Source organism: Mastomys coucha, unplaced genomic scaffold, assembly GCF_008632895.1.
Source record: "Mastomys coucha isolate ucsf_1 unplaced genomic scaffold, UCSF_Mcou_1 pScaffold23, whole genome shotgun sequence".
Classification (NCBI taxonomy): Eukaryota; Metazoa; Chordata; class Mammalia; order Rodentia; family Muridae; genus Mastomys; species Mastomys coucha.
This window is the reverse complement of record NW_022196906.1, coordinates 29,255,270-29,263,578: the sequence shown is the minus strand read 5'-3', so window position 1 is coordinate 29,263,578 and position 8,309 is coordinate 29,255,270. Positions and strand designations below refer to the sequence as shown.

Below are 8,309 nucleotides of genomic sequence, written 5' to 3'. Positions count from 1 at the left end.
TTTGCTATCATAAGCCATACCAGATTGGCAGTTCCAGTTTTCCTATGCTAGGGCTTCCCAGGTGGTCATATTCCTATTCAGTAGCTCAACTAGAGCAGGACTTTCTCACACAGATGTCCCTTAGGCAGGATATATACTTTTTTTGTTCTTTCTTTCTTTTTTTAAGATTTATTTATTTTATATATATTAGTGCTCTAACTGCATGTACACTATCATGCCAGAAGAGGGCACCAGAACCCATTACTTAAGGTTGTGAACCACCATGTGGCTGCTGGGAATTGAACTCAGGTCCTCTAGAATAGCAGACAGTGCTCTTAACCATTGAGCCATCTCTCCAGCTCCTGTTCTCTCTTTTTTGAGGCACTCCATGGCCTGTTTTTATTGTGTTGCAAAAGAATGCCCCATGTAAAGTATGATTAAAATTATACAAGTGTGTGATATTTAGGTTAATGCATAGACACGAACAAGACAACTTGATTCTTTGCTTTAAATGAACATAGCAATACAACTTGGGTATTACATGAGTCTGGACTTGCGATCTGCATGGTAAAACTGCCTTGCTTATGGACTCACAATGATGTCATGAATTCCCCATCCCAGTAATTAACACATGAAATTGAGGTGCCACTGGTTAAACATGAGCACTGTAAGCTCTTTCCATAGGGCCTTCACCATCCCTCTACAGACATGTTCTGGACAGAACTAGGTTAAAATCCCTCCAAGGTCAATAGTCCATAAAAGTTAAGAACAGCTGTACTCCTGTTCCAGATTCCAAGCTGCTCAACATCTAAGTCCATTAACTTCATTTCATAGCCTGAAACTTTCTCTTGATTTGATGCTTCAAATACTAGTGCTAACGTATCAGCATAATCTTCAGCCCTTAATGTGATGATGTCTTCATTACCAGCATATTTTAGAATTTTGGACATGCTGGTGAGGTTCACGCCCATGGCCAGGTTGCGATCGGAGCAGTATATGTCGAAACCTTAGGAGCGCAGGGTAAGCTGCACCAAGGAGATATGAGACCAGTCCATGCTCTGTAGGTCCATGCCACCTGAGCTGATGTCCCAGCAGGCCTCATTGGTGAGGTCTTTGAGAGCCTCCAGCACCTTCTTCAGGATGGAGCTCTGGATCAGGCGTTCCTCAAATGTGGTGGCGGGAGTTGCGACAACTAGATGAGAGCTATTGTAAGAGGAATGAGGTCTGGCTGCCAATTCATGATGCAGAAGAGGCAGCATAGGCCCAGAGGAATGACTACCAGCCCGCTGCACCCCCAACTGTCTAATTCAGTCTACTTTCTTATGTACCCTAGGAATACCAGCTCAGAAATGGTACCACCCACAACGGACTCCCTCATTAATAAAATGTACCACATCCAGTGGGGGCATTTTCTCAATAGAGATTTCCTCTTCCAAAATGATTCTAGATTGTGTCAAGTTGATCTAAAATCTAGCCAGCACACCCTCTTAAATATCTCTTAAATATCTAACAAACCCCACTAGACCCTACCTTTTAAATATCCCCACAGCATCTAAGCATTACTAGGGTAGGGACAAAGCTTTCAGAACACAAATTGTTCAGGGACATGCTCAAACCATGTGGACTAATATAGGAACTGGCTACCAACTGTTGTACATGTAGCTCAAAGCAACATGTGTTTATCATGTCCAAGCCTATCTTAGTCAGGAAGTTAGGCACAACATAGTTGTGGTTCAGGCTTCTCACAAGGATACAATTAAACTTTGGCCAGGGTTACAGTCTCATCTGAGGCTCAAGTAAGGAAGGATTGTTAGCAGGATTTAATCCCCGAGGACTGCCAATCTGAGACAACCCTCATTGTGTCTTGTCAAAATGTCAAATTCCTCAAAAATGCTCACTTGCTTCATCAAAGTGTAAAAAACCAAGAGGGCAGTAGAAAGTCAGCCAGCAAGAGGTAAGCCACAATCTCATGTGTCTTAGGGTTTCTATTGCTGTGAAGAGACACGATGACCATTACAACACTTAGAAAGCAAAGCATTTAATTGGGGCTGGCTTATAGTTCAGAGGTTTATCCTCATGGTGGGAAGCATGGTGGCACACAGGCAGACATGGTGCTGAAGAGGGAGCTGAGAATTCTACATCTGGATCCACAGGCAGCAGGAAGAGACTGAAACACTGGGCCTAGCTTGAACATCCAAGACTTCAAAGCCTACCCTCAATGACACACTTTCTCCCACAAGACCACCTCTACTCCAACAAGGCCATACCTCATAGTGCACTCCTTATGAGCCTATGGGGACCATTTTCACTCAAGACACTCCCCGGCCTCCATAGGTTTATAGCCATATAATAATGCAGAAATGCATTCAGTCCAATTTCAAAAGTCCCCATAGTCTATCAGTCTGAACACTGTTTAAAAGTCCAAAGTTCAAAGTCTCCTTTGAGACTCTAGCAATCTCTTAATTGTAATCTGCTGTATAATCAAAATTGAAAACCAGATCATGTACTTCCAACATACAATGACACAGAATATGCATTACTATTCCAAAGGGCAGGAAGGGGATCATAGTGAAAAACTACTGGACCAAAACAAGATCAAAACCAGCAGGACAAACTCCAAATTCTTCATCTCCATGTCTGATATCAAAGTGCTCTTCTTATCTCCAACTCCTTTCAGCTTTGTTGACTGCAACACACTTCTTTCTCTTGGGCTAGTTCCACTCTCTATTAGCAGCTTTCCTTGGCAAGTATCCCATGACTCTGGCATCTTCAGTATTTTGGGGTCTCCAAGGCAATCCAGGCTTTACCTTCACAGCTTTATACAATGACCTCTCTAGGCCTTTATGTGGGGGTACTCCTGATATATGCCTGGCCTCAGCGGCTTTCCTTAGTCACAAGGGAGGTTCCATAACCCCTTTCTTGTATCTTTGACTCTAAAGCCAAAACCACATAGACAAAGTTGCCAAGTTCTACTGCTTTGGGGCTGGAATATGATTCCCTCATTCAATTACATTTTCATTAGCTTTCTGGTTTTGATGGTTTCCTTCACTGCCTAAGATTGGCTACTCTAAAACTCACTCTATAGACCAGGCTGGCCTTGAACTCAGAGATTCTCCAGCCTCTGCCTTCCCAGTGCTGGAATTAAAGACATGGACCACCATGCTCGGCCCTAAGCTTTTCTTTAATTCCTTTTCACAAGATGGAAGCTTAGCTAGGCAGGGTCTGGCTCTGAGGTCACCATTCCCTTTATTTCACTTAGCACTAGGTTTTTCTTTAATCTGTTTATACTTCCTGGTGCCCCTTTTCTTTTTGAAGTGTACATTTTGTATTTTCTTTGCCCAGCTTGCTCCTTTTTTATTGTAGATCTACATAAGACTGGCCACTAATAGGCATACACCATAGCCAATGCTAGGTTGTTTTGAAATATCTCTGCTAAAGCTATTAATCCCCAATACCTCAGTTTAGCCTTAGGCAGATGTTTTGGGCAAGAACAGAAAGCAGCTACATTCTTCACCAAAATACCATAATATCACTAGACCACATACTAATATTCTTCTCTTCTGAAACCTCTTGAGTTCAAATCACCCTCAGTACCACTGTCTTCCATGTTCCTACTAGTATTGCTCATTAAGCATTCTACTGCTTTCCTAACCTAAAGTACCAAAGTCCACATTCCTTCCAAAAAAAATAGTCTGGTTTATCACACCAATACCCTACTCCTGGTACCAACTTGTATCTTAGTTAGGGTTTTTTCTTTTTTGGTTAAGATTTATTTATTTATTATATGTAAGTACACTGTAGCTGTCTTCAGACACTCCAGAAGAGGGTGTCAGATCTTGTTACAGATGGTTATGAGCCACCACATGGTTGCTGGGATTTGAACTCAGGACCTTCAAAAGAGCTGTCAGTGCTCTTGACCGCTGAGCCATCTCTCCAGCCCTAGTTTGGGTTTCTATTGCTATGAAGAGATGCTGTGACAGTGGCAATTTTTAAAAAGGACAACATTTAATTGGGCTGGCTTACAGTTCAGAGGTTTAGTCCATCATTGACATGGTGGGAAGCATGGTGGCATGCAGGCAAACATAGTGCTGGAGAGATGCTAAGAGTTCTGCCTCTAGGTTGGCAGGCAGAAGGAAGAGATAATGAGACAGCGTGAACATCTGAGACCTCAAAGCCTGCCCCCAGTGACACACTTCCTCCCACAAGACCATATCTACTCCAACAAGGCCATACTTACTAACAGTGTCACTCCCTATGGGCCTATGGGGGCCATTTTCATTCAAACCATCACATCATGTAAGCAAAGAAATGAAAGCCCATCATCTTGATAAACTTGAGATCTAGGGCCTCATCCATACTCAAGAAGGCAAGCATGCAAATGTGAATAACAGTAAGTGGGGATCACTGAAGAGGTCACCTTAGAGGCTGTCTGCCATAAGAGAGGAAACAGAAAATATCCATTGAGCCTCTGAAGAATGGCACAGGCAAGCACCAAGGAGACAGAGTTCCCCTGTCAGGCTGAGTTGGGTGCGTGCGTGATAGAATTAAGATCCAGAGTGAATATCTGTTCTGCTCTGCTCTGCTCTTTTCTTTCTTTCTCTCCTTCCTTCCTTCTTCCTTTCTCTTTCCCTTCCTTCCTTCTTTCCTTCCTTCCTTTCTTTCCTTCCTTCCTTTCTTTCTTCCTTCCTTTCTTTCTTCCTTTCTTTCCTTCCTTCTCTCTCTCTCTCTCTCTCTCTCTCCCTTTCTCTCTCTCTCTCTCTCTCTCTTTCTCTCTCTTTCTTTCTTTCTTTCCTTCTTTCTTTCTTTCTTTCTTTCTTTCTTTCTTTCTTTCTTTCTTCCTTTCTTTTCTTACAGAGAATGTACCAGGCAAAGGACATGAGAACAAGGAACACTTACATGTTTATCCATGGTCTCCTCCATCATCTGGAATTAACCTCACAGAATGTCATTTCAGAGAGAGGCTGTAAACATACTTGTTTTGTATTTACAATGAAAACTGAAGAGTCTTAAGCATAGTTAATGTGGCCAAAGTTACATAGCTTAGGCAATGTTCTGGGGTGGGGATATGGACAGGAAGAGAGAAAGAAGGTGTTAAGACAAAGGATGTTTTCCAACAAATGGTGCTGGGACAACTGGATATCCACTGGCAAACAAATAGCGTTGCTCACTATTTCATGCCAAAATCAAAATCATTGCCAACTGATCAAAGTCCTAAATGCAAAGCTAAGCCTCCATGACTCTTCAATGAAACAGTTCTGAGAGGTAAGCAGAAATCTTTGTGGGGCTTCACTCATGGATAGGATGGAAGCCAGGGCCTCACACATGCTAGGTAAGCATTGTATCTCTGACAACACCCTTTCTCCCTTTATGATTTTGAACTAAACATTTTTTTAAACACTGAAAGCACCAGCAACAATAGGAAATGCAGATAAATTGAACATCACAAACATTTAAACCTTTGGTTGCCTATGGCGGCAACCAAAGTTATAATCCCAGTACTTAGAAGCCTAAAGCAGGAAGATTTTGAGTTTGAGACCAGGGTGACATAGCAATACCCCGCCTGAAAAAAAACAAAATAATAACAAGAAATAATAATAATGTTATATGTTATTTAATATATTATACATCATGTATTATATATTATATGCATTGTATATTTACACTCATATCAAATATTTTATATTTTATAATTTTACATAGTATATATAATTATGTGTAATATAGTATAATTATATATTCCATGTATAACATATAATTATATAATATGTAATTATAATAATATTATTATTATATTTTTATGCATCAAGGAATACAAGCAAGAAAGTTCTAGAAAATAGAAGCAACATAATGGGAAAAATGTTGCAATTCATGTATCTGTGGGACTTCCATATAAAGAATTCTTATAACCCAAAAATAAAAAGATAAATGATGCAATTCAGAAATGAGTTAGGGATCACAGGAACATTTCTCCAGAGGATGAACACATGGCCAGTAAGCACACCCAAATATTTTCAGCATCACTGGCAACCATGCAAATTCAAATTAAATCTACAGCAAAATAGTATTTTATTCTGCAAGAGTGTCTAAAAAGAGGATGAAGAGGAAGGGGAGGAGGTGCTGGTGTTGGTATGAATGTGTGTGAAAACTCAGAGCTGGCATAAACCTGCTGCCAGGCATATAAAACGGTGCAGCTTCTCTGAAACAACCAGGAAGTTTCCCAAAGGCAAAACCAACTTATCATGTGGCTTATACCCAAGACGAGAGCTTCACTCCACAGGAAAAAAATTGTTCAAAGCAGGATTACTCATAAAGGCCCCCAGATAGAGCCTTCCCAATATCTATTCATTTGTCTTTCTCAAGTGGATGACTAAAAGCAGACCTATCCATCCGATGGGCACTATTCAAGACAAGAAGTAAGTTCTTACAGGTGCAACAACATGGATGGGATTTAAAAACATCATGCTATAATTAAACCATGAAAGCAGACAACTCTGTTTGTATGAAAAGTCTAAAACAGGTTGATATTTAGGCCTAAAAAAATGAAGAAAATGGGAAGATTAAAGGTGATGGTTGCAGCCATCTGTGGATATACTAACATCCACAGAGTTTCTCAGAGGAAGGACAAAGAGAAGGGCACACACTTGCCTTCCTAGGATAGCGATAGTTAACCTGGGGCCCTGAGCCCCTAAAAGCACCATGGGAGAGGATTTCTGTAGGGTTTTGTCTCTCTTTTTTCTTTTTAGAACCATGGCTTTCCCCACATTTTCCAAAAAGTCAAACCACAAATATATACTCCCTGCCTTCAAGCTGTCCTAGAAGGACTCTGAAGATTGGGGGGACATCCTGACGAAACCCCTTTGAATTGCCCTCCTGGTTTATTGTGAGAGGGGTAGACTTCCTCTCACCTCCTCTTCGGGGTCATATCTCATTTCCTGTCTGTTTTTTTAATCTCCACTCAGCTGTGTGGGGTTGGGTTAGCCAACAGAGACTTCAACCACAACCCAGAGCCCCCAGGCTCTCCCTGGTCCCAGCCCCTTCTCCTCTGTGACATTTGGCCAGTCAGTCTTCTCCCTGCATAAACCTGCCTGCCAGATACCCAAGAAATGGATAGCTGCTCTCTTTCCAGGATTAAGGAGACTGTAAACAGCTGGCTCTAGGACCCTGGTCTGCAATGTTGGAGTGACCCAAAAGTAGGGCCACAGTTCTGGTCAGCTGAAGACAGTCTTGCTTTTTAGGCATGGCCAAGGAATTCAACCTTCATTCTCACAAAAAGTACAATGGTTTAAGTCTCATTTAATTGTCACCTCAACCAAAGTAGAATAGCTATGGCTGCCTAGGATCAAGCTCTCAGTTGTCCCTAGACTCACCTTTCTCAGTGACAGGCTTCATTCTCTTGTAAGCACCAGAAGGATTGTGCATCTCTCCAGGCCTCACTTCCCACCTCATCAAAGATCCTCAGAGTATAGGGTCCTCGGGCTCTCACTAAGCAGTGTGATTCTATTTAAAGACTAAGGTTACATTTCCAATAGTCTGGGCAAACCTTACCCTTCTCTCTGGGAGGCTGAAACGTCCTGCCTAAATCCTCAACACTTTTTCCTCCACCCCACATAAGTCCTCTCTCCCCTTAAAGATCACAAACCACATCTTTAACATTTTATAATGTATGCCAGGCATTGTAACAGACACCTGTAATACCAACACTCAGGAGGGCAAGAGAGTCAACGCAAGCTTACCAGTTTGGGCTACAGAGTAAAACCTTATCTCTAAAACATACAATCCCCAAAAAGGAAAAGGAAAGACTCTATTTTATATTTCTAGTGCCTGGTAAAAAAGTGGGTGGCCTTGCTTTGCCTTTTTTTTTTTTTCTTATGTTTTCAAAACAGGGTCTTGCTATGTAGCCTTGGATGGCCTGAAACTTGATATGCAGACCAGATTAGCCTTGAATTTTCGAAAATCCTTTTGTCTCTGCCTCCCAAGTTGTAGATTAAAGGCACACCACCATGTCCAGCTAAGAAGCCCTGGCATGGTTAAGCTAAAGGTGCCAACTTATTGTACAAGACAATGAATCCTGCAGAGCTTGGACCTCTGGGTGTGGGTGGCCTGAAGCCACCTTCTCCACAAAAGTAGGACTAAGAAGGCAGACCTCACTGAAGTCTCTACTGAGGGTCAGGCAAGAACTTTCAAGGCAGAGGGAAGAGACATCACTTTGTATTCTCTGAGCGTCTTGTCTGTCCCACGTACAGAAAGAACCCTTCACGAAGCCTGTTTCCTCAGTTCCTACCAGAAACAAAGTGCTGTTTTCTGCAGAGGTATACAGCAAAGGTGGTGCT

The 8,309-nt window shown here is 41.9% G+C and overlaps 1 pseudogene; it reads right to left on the bottom strand.

Moving 5' to 3' along the window:
* Positions 1-707: 707 nt before the first annotated feature.
* On the bottom strand, positions 708-1,238 carry LOC116072834 (annotated as a pseudogene).
* Positions 1,239-8,309: the final 7,071 nt, after the last annotated feature.